A 17,861-nucleotide genomic window follows, 5' to 3' on the forward strand; every position below is an offset into this window, starting at 1 on the left:
TAATCAGAATGCAAGAAAACCTAGAAGTCTCACCAATCTGGAACCTAGCGAGAAACAACTGGAAAATTATCCAGGAGCATAGCTTTTGGGAAATTCGTGATGGAAAAACAACCCTTTTTTGGGAGGATGCATGGCAACAACTCCCCAAGTTGGAAAGGCCTGAGTTCGCAGATTTCAAAAGAAATAACCAGGAGCTAGGGAGAACTACAGTGAATCAATATTGGAATCCTAATGAAAGGGACCAGGAGTGGAGAATCTGGATATTCAATGAGACAGAGCACCTGACCAAAGTAAACAACAGTATGAGGAACCTGAGAACACAACTAGACAAAGGAAGGATAAGGACAACAGAAGATAGTGACCAATTACGATGGGGTAAGCTAGAAGGAGGAAATTTCATGCTCAAAGAAGCCAGAACTTACATAGAAGACTTAGAGCATGAAGAAAAGTCAAATGGTGCAACAAATTTTGGGATTCCCAAGTTTGGCCAAAAATCAAAACTTTCCTATGGCTCCTAATGCACAAGAAAACACTTACCTGGGAGAATCTCCAGAAAAAAGGGTTCACAGGCCCTTCACGCTGCCCCATGTGTGGAACGGAAGAGGAAACCATGAATCACCTCTTCAACACCTGTGACTGGGCAGACAGTTTATGGAAATGGGCGGAAACCATACTTCAAAGGATGGACAGGGTCAAGAATTCTATTCAAGAAACTATCGAGAACTGGAGGAGTAATTTCTTCAATAATCAACTAGTTAACACCATTTGGAAACTCATACCAGGGTTCATTGCATGGTCAATTTGGAAAGAAAGGAATCGAAGAGTCTTCCTAAACGAAATTAGAAATATAAACCACTTAAAAGATGCAATTCTCCAAAATGTCAAGCAATCGGTTCTCATCAAAGGAAGGTAGAACAAGACACAAACATCTCGAATGTAGACTTACAGATTTTGAAAGCTTTTAACCTTGACAAGGGAAACTTCGCTTCCTCCTCGAATTGTCGGCAGGAGTTAAATACCAGTATGAATACCTGGAAGCGGCCACCTTTAGGATTTATCAAACTCAATTTCGATGGAGCCTCCAGGGGTAATCCGGGACCTGCTGGTATCGGGGGGGTTCTTAGGGATAGTGAAGGTGGAATTCAGTATATCTATAGTCGAGCTCTAGGTGAAGGGACTAATAACGAAATGGAATTCGCAGCGTTGGAACAAGGTTTGAGAATTCTCAGGAAACTAAAAGCTGGAGCAGCTATGGTGGAAGGGGACTCTCAGCTGACGATTACGACAACGAGGAAACTATATTCGGGAGCCAAAACGGGTAAAGTCACTCAGCACTGGAGACTAGCCAAGGTGACAGAGAGCATTGCCGAACATCTTTCTTGGCTGAACGGCTTAATCTTTCAGGCAGTTAGATGCAAAGCTAACACCGTAGTGGATCACTTGGCAAACTATGGCATAGATAATCCCACTGTCAACTTGGACAGCTGTTGGTAGGACATCACTTGCACGAAGCTGAGAAACAAGTGCACACTGCTTTCGAGGTAGGACATTTTTAATGAAAGATGAGGCTAGGGGTACGAAGATCTTCGCCAGTAGTGGAGAATGGCACCATCCAATCAAAGGGAAGTAAGGATAGAGGGTCAGCAGGCGAAATGAGTACATGGATGGAAGAGGCATTCAATGCACAAGCAGGCTGGGTCAGTTCCTAGGAGCTCCATGAACAAAAAGTATGAACTCCGCCGGCATCAAATTAAAATAAAAGCCACTTGGCACTCACCGGAATGGTTCAAGTGGGGCAAATTTAATAACAAGGATCCGGCCCATCAACAAAAATGTGATCCTTGGGGTAGAAATAATTATGAAGACACGTGCAAGCATAAGGTGACGAGATGGGGTGCCTCAAGCGACTCAGGGGCTCCCTCTTCTATAATTACAGTCCCCAATTACAAGAGCAATGCTCTGCTCTCCAACGAATACCAGCATTGTCTCAATTGTGCTCTCAGAAGGTGGCTTCTCTCTGTTCTTTGTCATAGGAGGATGGCGCGAGAAGGCATCATAAATGCTTCGGCCAACAAAGACCTACAGCAGGCTCGGGAGGCATACGAAACGGGAACCTTGTAGAAGGAAAAACGCAAAATAGAGGAGTTGGAAGAAATTGCTTCTGAAGAGGAAGAAAACCTAGAGGATAATGAACTGGAAAAGGAAATGGAGTAGGTACAGGATCCTGGTACGACAACAACGTGAGAAACTCAATATGTCTGCACTCAGGCGAAGATGTGGCGAATGAAAACGATGTTAGTGAAAGCTATCAGTATGCAAGGGGAGTATCTCAATCAGGCTCATCAAGCTCACCAAGCTATTTCTGTCTTATCTACGGATCACATGATAGATTTGGAAGCATTGGACTTCAAAATCAGTTCGTTGGAGCAACAATTTGGTAACATATCCAAAAAGTTGACAGTGCTGATTAGCCTTCTGAGGCATTCCATTTGCCAGGAAGCCATTGCTGTGGGGGAAGGGGTGGAGGAGACCACGGGGACCAGTCAGGGGAAGCATTCTTCCCAACGTCCACCTCAGTCTGGCAGAGCTACAACTTCGGCCGGCCAGGATTCCCGTACCAAGGATTATATCATTCTAGGGCTGTAATGGGATGCTTTGGGAGTCTCTGTGGGCTTTCATGGGTCTTGGGTCAGCACTTTGTTGTTTCGGTTTCGCGAGTTTACTGTTATGTCTCAGTACTCTATCTCTCTTTTTAACAGTCTTTGTCTTAGTTTTCCTTGCTTGTCTCGGAGGAACTTTGGTCTGTTTGGTCTCCGTTTTGCCATATACTCAAATGGATTACTGGTTTTGATGTCCCCAACCTCTCTGTGTCACCCTGTGTGGTGAGCCTTGGGGATTTTTGACAGTCTAGTTGGTTATGAAATGTTGGAATTGGGCAAGGGAGTCGATCTTTAGTCTGCACAAGCAGACCTTTTTGTACACTATGTAATTTCCGTCTTAATACAAATCGCTGATTTACACAAAAAAACATGACTTTATTAAAATATGTAGATTGAATTGATATACGTGGAGAGAAATACATGTATTTATTTGATATAAATAAAATATATGGGTAAGAAATTTGGAGGAAATTTTTTCAATAAAGAGAAAATTGAATTTTTATAAGATTGAAATATTTTTATTAGACTTTTTCAATTCTTGTGAGGGGTTCATATTAACTTGAATTTATTGAAATGAATGTATTGACGAGACATAAGTGGAGCATAGGAGCCAAGAAATTTGGGGGAAATTTCTTTAGCAAACTGAAAATTGCATTTTCCTTCAACTTTCATGGTTTTATTAGACTACATCCATACTTATTAGTTACTCATATTGACTTGACCATATTAGGATAGAGAAAAGGAAAGAGTCTCTCATATTGACTTGTCTTTATTAAAATGAGTGTATTAAATTGACATAAGTGATGAGAAATAAGAATATTGATTTGACATAAATGAAGCATAAAGATAAGAAATTTGGGGATAATATATTCAATAAAAAGAAAATTAGATTTTATTTTATTTTATTTTATTTTATTTTTATTTTATTATTTTATTATTTTATTATTTTATTATTTTATTATTTTATCTTATTTTTTTATTTTTTTATTTTTTTTTTTTTTTTTTATTTTTATTTTTTATTTTTTTTATTTTTATTTTTATTTTTTTTTAATTAATTAATTAATTAATTTTTTTTTTCTTCATAATTTAACATTTGTATTAATCTTTATCAATGCTTTGGAGGGGCTCATATTGACTTGCTTTTATTAAAATAAATATATTGACTTGACATGAGTAGAAGAAAACAAATAAGTATAGATATTTTATTTTTTATTTTTGTTATAAGAATAAATATTAGAGATTTCATTTCCACTAAATTATTGTTATTACTTTTTAAATATTAATCTCGATTAACTTATATTAAAGATAAAATATTAGACTTTTAATGATTACAAAATTTTATTTATTTGATATTAAAGAATAAAAATATCAAAACCATTCCATTTTAATTATATATATTTAATTATCTCCACAGGGTCTTGGATAGACGGTGATCGGGTATTGTGTTAAGGCACTTATTGATGTGAAGTCATCGATTTCCCACATCGGGGTGAAATATTGAACATAATGAAGATATAATCTTGCCAAGCTTACCAAACTGGGGTGCTTTGTTAAGTCACTCCTTGATGTGAAGTCACCGATTTCCAACATCAAGATGATATATTGAACATAATGAAGATATAATCCTGCCAAACTTACCAAACATATATATATATATATATATATATATATTAAAAATAAAATATAAAGTTGTTGTTTAATTTTAAATCTCTGTTTACTTATTAAAAAAATATTTATTTTTATTGTTGATGTAAACTTCAGCAGAACTGTGTATTGCAATTATTGAATTGTCCTTTAATAAGATAAATTCATGACAATAGGCACATTGATTTAATCAGCTTTAAGATCGAGAATATTGGGGTTGGATTGAATTGTCCTTTAATAAGATGAATTCATAACAATAGACACATTGATTTTATCAGCTTTAAGATTGATTATATTGGGGTTGGAGTTGAATTGATGAAAGACATTAAAAAAAAGAATTGAGGAAGGGTATTATATTCATCTTTGGAAAGGTTGTGCTTAGGGAGCTTGGAATTCTAAAGAGCGACCACATTCTTAGCTATAGTTCTTCTGCTACATGGGAGGGAAGGCACGAAGAAAACATGGGAGGGAAGACGCGAAGAAATGGATTCGATGGAGCAAATAATATCATCAAATGGAATGGCCGAGGAAGAGGAGCAAAGTTAAGGTGGAACATCAAGTTCAATTAAGGAAATATCCATGCTAAAATTATTTATTTTTAATTAAAATTTAAAAACTTAAAGATATACAATGTATTTGGAAAGTGAAAATTTAAATTTCTATTCAAACTAATGTTAATTCTTGGATTTGTAAGGTAGATTATTTTTGTAAGCTTGGTGGGACTACATCTTCATCATGTCCAAAATATCACCCTAACCAAGCTGAAGAATTGAACAGACGACTTCACATCAAAAAGTTCCTTAAAATAAAATATAATTAATTAATTATAAAAATAAATGTTAGATATTTTATCTTGATGACACTGCTATTATTATTATTATTGTTGTTGTTGTTTAAGTACTAAATTCAATTAAAATTGATAAAAAATGATATATTTCTAGATTATGATGATGATGATGGTTAACGTCCACTGAGACCAAACTTTGGTGTATCGGACCTAAAGAAACAAATTATTTAGTTTTATTTAAGATTTTATTCCTATGCTCAAAAAGCCTGGAGAGAAGCCTCTTGAGCTCACTGTAATTTTGACATCGTAAAAGGCTAGGAAGGTTAGTATTGCAACAAAGATTTTGAAACTGAAATCTAATGTGGTTGTACACATGGCACTCTAAGAGGAAGTGATTTTCATCCTCGATGTTTGTATTCTCACAGAGATGGCAGAACCTTTCCATCCATGGTGTTTTAGGCACTGCCCAACGACCTGTTTCACTATGGAGCTCATGAGAGTTCATTCTAATCTTGGCTATATTAATTTTCTTATTTGAGCTAGTTAAACCAAAGAGATACTTTTGATCTTCTAGGGTGGGGTTGATGACCTCCTTATAATATCTTAATTTTCTTTTAACTACTAAATCTTTCTCACACCACATTTTTTCTTTGAACTTGAAGTAACAATATTTTTAATGTTATTAATGTTTTGCAATGCAACATTCTCATCGATCTCCCAATGGTTTAACCAAGCCCTGGTGTCCTTATACCAACCTCGTTTGAGCCTTAGGTGGTTTTGGCAAATTTAAAGCTAGCTTAGGAAGTCTATGGTCTCCTATGTTATTGAGTTTGTGCTTGTACAACAGAAGCCTATTACATAAATAGAATATTAAATAACAAAATAAAAATAAAAATACTTTTAATACATATAAATAAAATATTTTTCTTTTACATTAATATATACAAATAAAAAATAAAATTTAATGAAAAAGTTTCATGTTGAATTTCCTTAATGAAAATTTAAACCATGAAAAGTAGTGTAAAATATTAAAATAAAATAAAAAGTATTAGAAGCTATATAGTTTAGAGTGTTTTAAGCATATTTTCTTATGACCCATGCCTTTCTTTCGTCTGTGTGACCCACCGACCAATTCCTCCCCTAGAAAATTCATTTGTGTGACCCACCGACCAATTCCTTCCCCAAGAAAATCGTTGTGCGTCTCTAACACGACTTTCTTTTATATATGTGTGTGTGTGTAGATAGGTAGAAGTACTCACACACTTTGAAAGGCTCTATATTCTGAGGTTCTGAAAGGATTCGTAATCAGAAAGGAAAATATGGAGGTTCTTGAATTATTGCTTCTTTGTGTTATGGCTGCCTCTATGCCTGCAGCTACGTCTATCAATCACCCACCGTGGAATCATCATCAGTGTCTGCATTCACATTTTCATGCTCAGGGAGAGGGCTCCCACATGCTCCAACGTCACCCTCAATCTTAGGAGGTTGAATTCACATCATCATCATCAATGGACTCCCACGAGAAAAGGGACCTCCATGCTCTCTTGTCCTTCCAAAACTCCATCACAGCGGATCCATCTGATGTGATCTCCAACTGGACGATACACAACTTGCGAAACATGTGTTCTTGGTATGACATTCACTGTCAACACAAAACTTGCAGAGTCTTCCACATTGACCTCTCTTGGTATGCATTGTCCACTGGTACCCATGGGTTAGAAGGTACCCTTTCTGTGTCTCTCAGAAATAAGTCTTTATTGCAACTTTAAATGTTTCTGGTCAAGATTTAAAGGAAAGAATTCCTCCCTAGATTTGCCACCTTAAATTGTTGCAAGTACTTGACCTCAGCTGGAATTACCTCAACGGGTCTATTCTAGTCGAATTGGGCCTGCTGCACAAACTCCGCGCTCTGAATCTTTCTGGAATTTATTTATTGGAAGGAGGAATTCCACGCGAGATTGGCTAGCTTAAAGCGTTTCCACTCATGACCTCAGTGACAATCAGAGGATGATGGGTCCTATTCCAGTTGAGTTGGGCCGGCTTAAAGCTTTGCGAGTTCTTGACCTCTCTGGAAGTGGTATGGAGGGTCCTATTCCAGCTGAGTTGGGCAAGCTTAAAGCATTGCGAGTACTTGACCTGAGCCACAATTAGAGGATGAAGTGTCCTATTCCAGCTGATTTGGGCCAACTTAAAGCATTGCAAGTACTTAACCTTAGTTACAATGCATTCAATGGTTCTATTCCAGTCGACTTGGACTTACTGCTGAAACTAGAGAAAATGCTTCTGGAAGGCAATGAATTTTCAGGCAGTGTACCACATCAGTTGGGTAATTTGATGAAACTTAAACAACTATAGATTTCTGGCTTGAATATTTCTCCTTCTATTCCTCCTAGAATATTCATGCTTCCCCTCCCTTATCTATCTCTTAGTCTTAACCTCACAACAAGCCTACCTAAAGCCATTGGCAACTTGACCACGCTGACCTACTTAGCACTTTATGAAAGTGGACTCACTCACATCTCTCTAGAAATTGCCAATTTGACTAAATTGACCTCTTTTTATCACTCACACAATGATCTCACTGACATCCCTGAATGCATTGCCAAGTTGACCAGGTTGACCTCTTTGGATGTCACTTACAATAGAATTGCTAACAATATACCTGAAGCTATTTTCAATTTGACTAAGTTAGAAATTCTAGATCTTTCTTCAAACATGCTTATTGGTGATATTCCTATAAATCTTAGCAATTTGAGTCAATTGGTTGGACTATATCTCGGTAATAATATATTAAGTGGTAGTATTCCTATAACTATTATCAGTTTGAGTACATTGACTCAACTAGATCTTCGTAATAATACACTCACTGGTAGCATACCCGAAACTATTACCAATTTAAGGAACCTTCAATTTCTTGTCCTCTCAAAAAATAATTTGACAAGGACAATTCCCAAAGCCATAGGAAAACTTCATTTCTTAGAATCCTTAATGTTGCATTCAAACAAGTTAACTAGACATATCCCGTATAACATAGGTCGTTTAAGCTATCTCTCTACACTAACCATATATAATAACAATATCTCAGGGAGTATACCCGAGAGTATTAATGGTTTGATTTCTTTACACATATTAGATTTATCAAAAAACAACTTGGAGGGACCGATTCCTAATGGCATTGGCATTTGCACTTATATCACAATATTCTCTGCTCACTCTAATAACTTTACTGGGACATTGCCTGCATCTTTGGCCAATTGTACGCAACTTTGGCTCCTGGATTTAAGGAAAAATGTATTGACGGGGGAGATTCCTCAATACTTCACTTCTTTTCAGTACTTGGAAGATTTAATCCTTGGTTATAATAATCTACATGGTTGTATTCCTCAACACATCACAAACACAAACCTTACCAGGTTGCATGTGTTGGATATATCCAACAAAAAATTCAGTGGAAGGATACCAACAGATCTTGAGAGGCTCAATGGCTTTGCAAATGTGTCAGATAATATTGAATTAGATGAGGAAATTATTATTGCATGAAAGGAAATGATTATATTCTATCATATCTATTGCCTACAAACATTATATTGGATTTGTCTTGTAATAATCTTACAGGACAAATCCCTACAAATATAGGAAGCATGAGTAGCTTACGCCTACTAAATTTATCAGGAAATCAATTGGAAGGACAGATCCCTACATCTCTCAGCAAGATACCTTCTTTGGAGCAATTGCACTTGCCAAAAATTAGATTGAGTGGATTTTTCCTTGAAGTTCTCTCTAGATTATCAATGTTGGCTTCTTTCGATGTTTCATATAACAACCTTTGTGGCCCAATTCCAACAGGGACATAATTTTCCACTTTCAATGTAACATCTTTTGACAAGAATGAATGCTTACGTGGGCTTCCTCTACCAACATGCAAGCAAAATGATAAGCCAAAGAGAACAATTGTTGTGGGCAATAGCAATAATAGTAATGCTAAAAGGAGATTGTTGAGCTATGCCAATGACAAAGTGTCCTTGTCAGCATTTTCATTGGGATAAGGGATTGGATTTGGTGGAGTTGTTGCTTTGTTCATCATTTGGGACAAAGCAAGATGTTGGGTAATGGGCATGTCCTCCAACACATGAAAACCATTTTATGGAGTTTACCAATTCCCAAAATAGGTCACAAGGCTTTGTCCATATAACTCAATGTAATATTGTATGTCTTATTATTATTATTGTATGAGTTGTTTTTTCCAAAATTTTCAAATATATGTTTTTTTTGGAGTTTACAAAATCCTAAAATAGATCACAAAAGCTCGTCATTGCCTCAATATATTAATGTATGTCTTATTATTATTGTAAGAGTTGTTTTTTCCTAAAATTTCAAATACATTTTTTTTAAACTTGTTTTATTATCAACATAAAACATGAGACATTTAATTTTACTATTAAATTATTTTATATTTACGTGGAAGGTGTTCCTATTAAAGGTTTGGCTAGGTAAATCTAGCTAGTGAAATCTTTGGATTTTCCTCTCCTTCGTCTAATAAAAATTTACACCTAGAAACACGAACAATACCTCTCCCTCTCGAAGTAGAAGGATTACATTTGGCATTAACATCGGTGATGGCATGTCTGCAGTTGACCAACATATTGGTTACCTTTATAAGCGGGCCTCACTCATCTTACTGATGTCCATCCTGCATGATCCAGAGAGTGAGCAATGCTTTGAAGCAACATCGGATAATGTTTCACATTAGCAATGTTATAGCTAACAACATTGCACATATCAAGAAGCTTCACAATGTCTTTCAGGGAGTCGTTAACCCACTGGGGGTTGCCCATAACTCAAAAAAAATCTCTGAGAATCCATCTATCATAGCACATTGCAGCAAATATTCATATCAAAAAACTATCAAAAATCCATGTAACGAATATTCTTATCAAAAAAACTATCAACAATCCACATAACAAATATTCATATCAAAAAATGATCAACAATCGATGTAACGAGATCGACAGATCTATAAAGAATGGCTTTGTTTCTATTAAAATGTTATCAAATATAGTTGTGATAAATAAGCATGGCTTTGATATATTGAATATTTATGGAAAATTCATTTCTGAAGAAGGGATTGATGTTGTCAAAGATGCGTTGAGAAATATGGCAGTTGGTATCTCGTCTGGTTTGGTTTTGGGTGAGAATTGGGTGTGTTGTTATTATCACGAGGAAGGGGAGAAATGTCGAACGCCGACCACCAGTTCGAGTCCAAGGTTGATGTAGAAGCCTCCAAAACATTCCCTCAGCAGGCCGATACCATCAAAGCCATCTTCAGTGGAATTGACATCTTCAGTGGTAAAAAATTCTTCAGTGGAATTGACATCTTCAAGGCCATCATGATGTAGGAATTGCCATCTTCAATGGTAAAAAGCTGGAAGATATTGTGCCATCTTCACACAACTGCGATGTCCCTCATGTGACTCGTAGGATGGTTTTGTTAGCCTGTTGACTGAATCTGGGCAGACCAAGGATGATCTAAAGCTGCTAGCCCAGATCAAGGCTGGATTTGACGAGGGAAGACCTTATTGTAACTGTTGTGTCTGCAATGGGAGATGAACAAATTTGTTCCCCGAAAGATATTGGTCCAAAAGTGAACAATATCAAGGTCAAAGGTCTCAAGATTTCAATGTGATTGGCAAAGTATTGTTTTATGAAGAATTGTAAGTGTGAAAATAAGCTTCAACAACCGAAGCTTTGGTCTTGGTATTACCCTGTTGAAAAGAGAATATTGATGGGATTCAAAAACATCTCAAAGATGTAGATCTTGCATATTTTATTGTAGGAATGTCTAAGGTTGAGGCTCTTAAAGTTATGTCAATATTTTTATCTGTTTTTTAAGGGAGTGAGGTGAGATCCTTAAATCTCTTTGACCTGTGTGTTAGGTGAGAAGGGTGTTCATGCTTTTGGCTCTTTCCTAAAATCTCAAAAAGTCTTGGAAAAACTATATTTCATGAATAATAGTATTTCCAAAAATGTTGTTAGAGCTATTTTTGAACTTCTTCTTTCGGTTGAAAAGCTCAATATTTTTTCATTTCCATAACAACATGATGAGAGATGATGGAGCAGAGACCCTTTCCCAACTTGTTAGAAATTGCTTTGTATTGGAGGATTGTAAATGCTCGTACACCATAGTATGTATTAAGGGTGCTATTTCCTTAGCAAGACCTCTATAGCAGGCACATTTTGAAAAAGTTGGATTTGAGGGATAACAAGTTTCGTCAAAAGGCTGGGCTATGTTCTAGTTAGAGTATATATGAATTTATCATCATATCTCATGATAATTTATTTGGAACTCAGAGTCTTTGTTTAAAAGTTCTGGCTTAGCGGTTATTTAATTTAATTAATTTTATTTGGCAAAAGTGAAGGGTGATTTACTAACATCTGATATTTTATGCTAAGAATCTATATCTACATACACTAAAAATTTTGTTATTTGAGTTTATGTCCTCTTCTACATCAACCACGTATTCCTCATTTGAGAATGATAAAACTTTGTTAAAATAATAAGTTCATTGAATTCTCAAAAGAGTTTGCAGAACATATAGCATTTCTGAAATTAATTTTTTTTTAGCATATGTTTATTTTCTCATTTAGAAAGTTCCCCATGTTCCACGATAAAGCAAATGTCAATTTAAAGTCCTTTGATACGAAATTATCTCCTTTGTAGAAGAATAAGTTGAAGGGTCAGAAAGACTACATAATTTTGAAAATGTAGATGTGGTTATAAGAGACACTTAACATAACATCTGAAATGGCAGTTCATGACCACTATTTATCTACAGTGAGGATGGATCGATGCAATCATTATAGCTAAGTTGCTGAAATATTAATTTTAGTTTAATTAATATTCACTTATTTATTATAGTGGGGGGTATTTAATTTATTTTAATTAATGTTTACTAATTTATTATAGTTGGTGATTTTTTTTTTTTTAAATAATATTTAGTAATTGCGCTGAGAGGCGCTCTACAGCCTAGTATATGAGGGAGATGTTGTCACCTAACATAATGTTACATTAAAAAATATTAAAAAAATATGAGGGAGATGTTGTCACGTAACTAACGTTACATTAAAAAAATATTCAAAAAATATGAGGGAGATGTTGTCGCGTAACGTAACGTTACATTAAAAACTATGAGGGAGAGAGGGAGATGAAGAGGGAGGGAGATAGAGATGGAGAGAGAGTGTGTATGTTTTGTGGGTGACAAGGAGAGACAAGGGGAGATAGAGATATAGATGGGGCGGGGGAGCGGGTAGAAGAAAAAGGAAAAGAGAGGGAGGGAGGAAGAGGGATAGATGGGAGATGGAGGGGGTAGAGAGAGAGGGAGAGTTAGATATATAGATAGATAGATATGGGGAGAGAGAGAGAGAGAGAGAGAGAGAGAGAGAGAGAGAGAGAGAGAGAGAGTGACATATGTTTAGGGGGTTGAGATAGAGAGACAAATAAGGAGAGATGGAGGGAGGTATAAATATAGATATCAGGGGGAGATAGGAAAGAAGAGAAAGATAGAGAAATTTAGAGAGAGGTAGATAGAATGAGACATAAGAGAGGGAGGGGAAGAGAGAGAAGGATATCAAGAGGGAGGTAGACACATAATGGAAGGTGGAGAGAGAGGGAAGAAGAAAGAGTCTCACAGAGACAAATACAGACATAGAAGTTAGATCTAGAAAGTCATGAATATTTAAGATTTTCAATGTGGTTGTTGATTTCTAATCCTATTTGATCACATGCACTATATGCGTTGATTTTGATGTAGATTTCAATTTATAATTATATTTAATACCTCACACTAGATGCATTTATTTCAGTGTCGATGTTGATTTCTACTCCTATTTGATTGCTTGCACATGATGCATTGGTTTTAGTGTAGATATTGATTTCTAATCCTATTTTATCGCTTGCACTAGATGCATTGATTTCAGTTTAGATGTCGATTTCTAATCATATTTAATACCTTACACTAGATGCATTGATTTCAGCGTAGATGTTGATTTCTACTCATATTTGATTGCTTGCATTAGATGCATTGGTTTCAGTGTAGATATTGATTTCTAATCCTATTTGATTGCTTGCACTAGATGCATTGATTTCAATATAGATGTTGATTTCTAATCCTATTTGATTGTTTGCACTAGATGCATTGAATTTAGTGTCTCTGTTAATTTCTGATTTGAAGCAACAAGATGTATGATGTACATTAATTTCAAAGTAATTAGATTAATAGCATGCATTGATTTCAGTGTAAGCACATCTCTACCTCCTCCATCTATATCTCTATCTCCCATTGTCTCTCCTTCTTTATCTCTCTATCTCAACCCCTAAACATACACACTCTCTCTCCATATCTATCTATCTATCTCTCCCTCCCTTCCTTTCCCCTCCCTCTCTCTCTCTCTCTTCCCCTTCTCTCTCTCTAACATTTTCTCTCTCCATATCTATATCTCTTCATCCCTCCCTGGCTTTGCCTCTCTCTTCTTCCATCTCCCACCCCCCCCATCTATATCTCTATCTCCCCTTGTCTCTCCTTCTCACCCCCAAAACATACACACTCTCTCTCAGTGTAAGCACATAAAAATTATTCAACCATAAATACAATACTTGAATTTTCATCCTAAATAAAATGTTTGCTTACCCCAAATGTTTTCTTATTGAAACTATAAACTATTTATAATTGGGTACATTCTTATTATTCCCATTTTCCATCATTCAACATTGTTAATTACTTTGCATTCAAACGCGGTAATAGAAAATAACTACCATTGAAAATTATTTGGGGTTTAACACTCCATAAGTCACAATGATTGAATTTCGAGAAAACTACTATTAATATTGGAGAGGAACAAAGACAAGGTATGTTGTTTACTATAGTAGCTCGAGTTAAATATTTGAATAGTCTATGATTCCAACTACTCTTTTCATATGATCGATATGAGAAAATGGAAAAACTAGTAGGTGTGACAATAGGAACAATAGAAGAAAATAGTTTCAGATTGATTGCAATGAATATTGTTCGTAATTGACTATATTCTTAGTATTCACAATTTCTATGTATCAAATTGTTACATTGACACTTTGCACTCAAAATTTGTATTTCATCATTTTTCATCATTCAAGTTACTAACAGTCTCTGTCATCTCAACAAACTGAGGTAACTAAGCAAATTTTAAATGAAATTGACCAAATTAATCTTAGACATATTTAACATATTTAAAATGATCAAAATAATTAGATTTTCAACAAATTTTGTATGACCACAGATGACTAAAACCAGCCTAGATCCATATTAATACCAGATCTATCAAGCGTTGAGAGGGATCAAATCTCTCGAGGTGCAAACCTTTCCTCAAGTTTTGCACTAAAAAAATAAGTTTGCATCTCGAGGATTTGATCCCTCTCGGCGCTTGGTCACTATAAGTTGTGAAATATCACCAAATATTTATTTATTTTAATTAAAATTCACTATTTGTTTTTGTGATTTAGTTTTCCAAGATGACCTTCCTAAATCTTTTATTTCTTCAGTGTACCTTTACAATTCTAAAAACAATTAATAATTTTATAAATATGAAACATCCTAAAACATAAATATAACTTTTTTTTATAAATATTTAAATTTTGAAAACATTTTATATTTTTTATAGTATTTATTTTTTCATTATTATTTAAAAACCTTATAAAACCTTTATTATGATATTTCTCTATATCGTATTTCATAATAACAACATCAAAATATAAATTTTAATTTTTAAACTATCAAATATAAATTTTATTTTTTGTTTATTGATTTACATTTTTATAATTTATTATTTTTAATCGATTATAAAATTTGTTCTAAATAATTATAAATATTAATAAAAATATTTAAATTTTATTTAAATATCAATATAAATAGAGAGCTTATATAATAATAAATTTAGATATTATTATGGTTAAAATAATATACATTATTATAAGTTAAGGGTGAGATTTTATATATTTAATTAGAAATTAGATAATATTTAAGAATGATTTTATAATATATAATTAAAAATGATGAGCTTTGGGTGGAGAGTTAAAGGTTGGAATTAAAACTCTACATTTAAAATATATATTTTCACCTTCACCCTATTAAATGGGTTGGCAATGATACATGAAATTGTGCATTTTGAAATACAAGTTTTTATTCCCCACCCTAATGATATATAATCAAATTTGTTGAGAATGAGGATGTGTGGTGATATTGTGCATTTGAAACCATTAATATTAAAATGCATAGTTCCATTACCCCATCCACTATAGTACATAATTACATAAGATGAACATGGGGTGGGAGTGAAACTATAAGTGGAGATAGTGTGGGAAAAGGTACATTTGAAACTATGGGTGGTGGTGGAGATAGTGTAGGAAATTGTACATTTGAAACTATGGGTGGCGTGGAGGGTGAAATTGTACTTTTTTATTGTGTATGGGGGTGAAGGGAAAAATTATGCATTTCACAGTGGTGGGGGTTGGGGATAAAACTGTGCATTTGTTTCACCACTAAACAGTACAACTTTACCCCCCACCCACAGTGAATAAAAGTGCACAATTTCACTTCCCACCCCTACCCATAAAGAAATACACAATTTCACCACTTAGAGTCCACCCACAATCAAATACATAATTTTTCCGCCCACCATCATCCATGAAAATGCATAGGTTTATCCCCCAACCTCACCTATAATAAAATGTGAAGTTTCACTCTCAATCCCCAATTATAACTATGAGTGGCAATGTGAGTTGAAACTATGTATTTTATTGGATGTGGGTGGAAGTGGAGGTGACACTATGGGTGCACAATTTATAAATGATGGGAGTTATATAATTTTTTATTTGAAACATTATCATTTAATGTTTTAGTTGATTTATTAATTTGAATGTAATAAGTAAATTATTACCACTACATTCAAAGCATGGCAAAGTAAAGTTATAGTCTAAATAAAGATGTGAAGTTTAAGTCAATGTATATGAAGTTTAAGTCAATGTGTAGATAATAATTTTATATTATTTTTTAAGGTGATATATTTATTTTGAATTAGTTTAAGTCAACAAGATGATCCCAATATTTAAGCATTAACAAAATCAATTGGTTACATTTTTCTATATGTTTTCATTAATCTAGAATGTTTTGCAAGCCATTAGTTTGATTACCATGGGGTCAAGTGCACCAAGTCTACATTACGTGCTTTATATTGGATACCATCTTTGAATAAGGGGGAAGTGCTCAAAATGAGAAGCAATAACAACATTGAAAACACCCTTGAAGGGCCCTCAAGTGTAAAAACAAACATGGAAACCTGGGTTAAATTTTAATCCCTAAACTTAGTAACTACGTGGTTAGATTAATTAATTAGATAGATAGGTCAACAAAGTCCTTCCCTTGAAGGGTACTAATCATATAGTTTTGTGTGTGTATAAATTGTATTGTGTACATTAAATCAATAATTATTTGCCTTGCATTGTTTAATTAAATTACTATCATAACCTTGAAATTTTGGTACATAAATGAACTAGAAATGCATGAAATATCATAATAATTATCAATTAATTAAAATAAATTATAATTTCTTTTTAAGAAAATAAGATGGAAAATACACAACGATAGTTTGAATATAAAATAAGATGTGAAAATAGATTCTATGTGTAGAAGCAAACCAAAGTTTAAAATGAATAATTAAATTTGTGAATATATTCATAAACCCCATGAACTATAAGTATATGGAAATTAATCATAATTAGTAAATAAGTCTTGAATATGTACAATAATTGAACATGCAAAAAGAATACTGAAACATGCTTGTAAACTAATACAAGTGGATGGGAAAGAAAAATAATATTCATAGAGAAAGACAACTTTAGGTATGCTCTAAGAAGGATTTATTCATTGATAGACGTTTATGTACAACCAAAGTTAACCCAAATCATTTAACAATTACCTTGGCTTCACATAAGCATGATTTTTTGAAGATGTATGTTGTTGAAAACAATTTAAATTTAGTTTGTATGAAATGCTAGATCTTCAAAGCCTTTACTGGCTCCACACTTAGATGTCTAAAGGGTTTCTATGATTATAGAAGTGGTAGTCATTGAGACATTCCAAAGAAATACATATATGAAGAAAATACACAAAAAATTAAATGTTGAGGGAAGCACCTTTGCTTCCACCCTAATGTTGGACCTTAGATTGTAGCTTGGTTATAATTGCTAACCAAAATTCACTAATAATAAACATAAGGATAACATAGTAGAAAAATCAAAACTATATCGACCCTCTCTTTTCTCCTCCTATTGCTCATGTTCCTCTCCTTTGTTTCTAAAAATGGTGGGCAGGTAGTTGAACAAATGTAAATATGACCTCTTGTATTTATGATAGAAATTATTTTTTTGGACATTTTTATTTCAAATTTGCAAGAAGATAGAATTTTGAAGATCATATAGGCTAAAACAACTAAGGTCCTAGGTCAACTAAGAGCTTCAACTCAATTAATGTGCACATGAAAATAGATTTGATGATGCATATATTCCTATAAAGTCAATTTAAATAAAATTCACTTCTCAATAGCGAGGTACTTTAATGACGAGTGATGAGGCTCATCAATAGGTAAGCTATATGGGTCACAATGCCACTATGCAACTTATTAAAATTGACTTTTCACACATTTTTTTACATATTTTGTTATATTTTCCTTAGTGAGAAGGGTGA

The 17,861-nt window shown here is 34.1% G+C and overlaps 1 pseudogene; it reads left to right on the forward strand.

Annotated features, from left to right (window-relative positions):
• The first annotated feature begins 10,322 nt into the window (after window positions 1-10,322).
• On the forward strand, window positions 10,323-10,774 carry LOC149203586 (eukaryotic translation initiation factor 5A pseudogene; annotated as a pseudogene).
• Window positions 10,775-17,861: the final 7,087 nt, after the last annotated feature.

Source organism: Pinus tabuliformis, chromosome 2_1 (genome assembly GCF_031772625.1).
Source record: "Pinus tabuliformis cultivar Carrire ecotype Pingquan chromosome 2_1, CPIR1, whole genome shotgun sequence".
NCBI classification, from domain to species: domain Eukaryota; kingdom Viridiplantae; phylum Streptophyta; class Pinopsida; order Pinales; family Pinaceae; genus Pinus; species Pinus tabuliformis.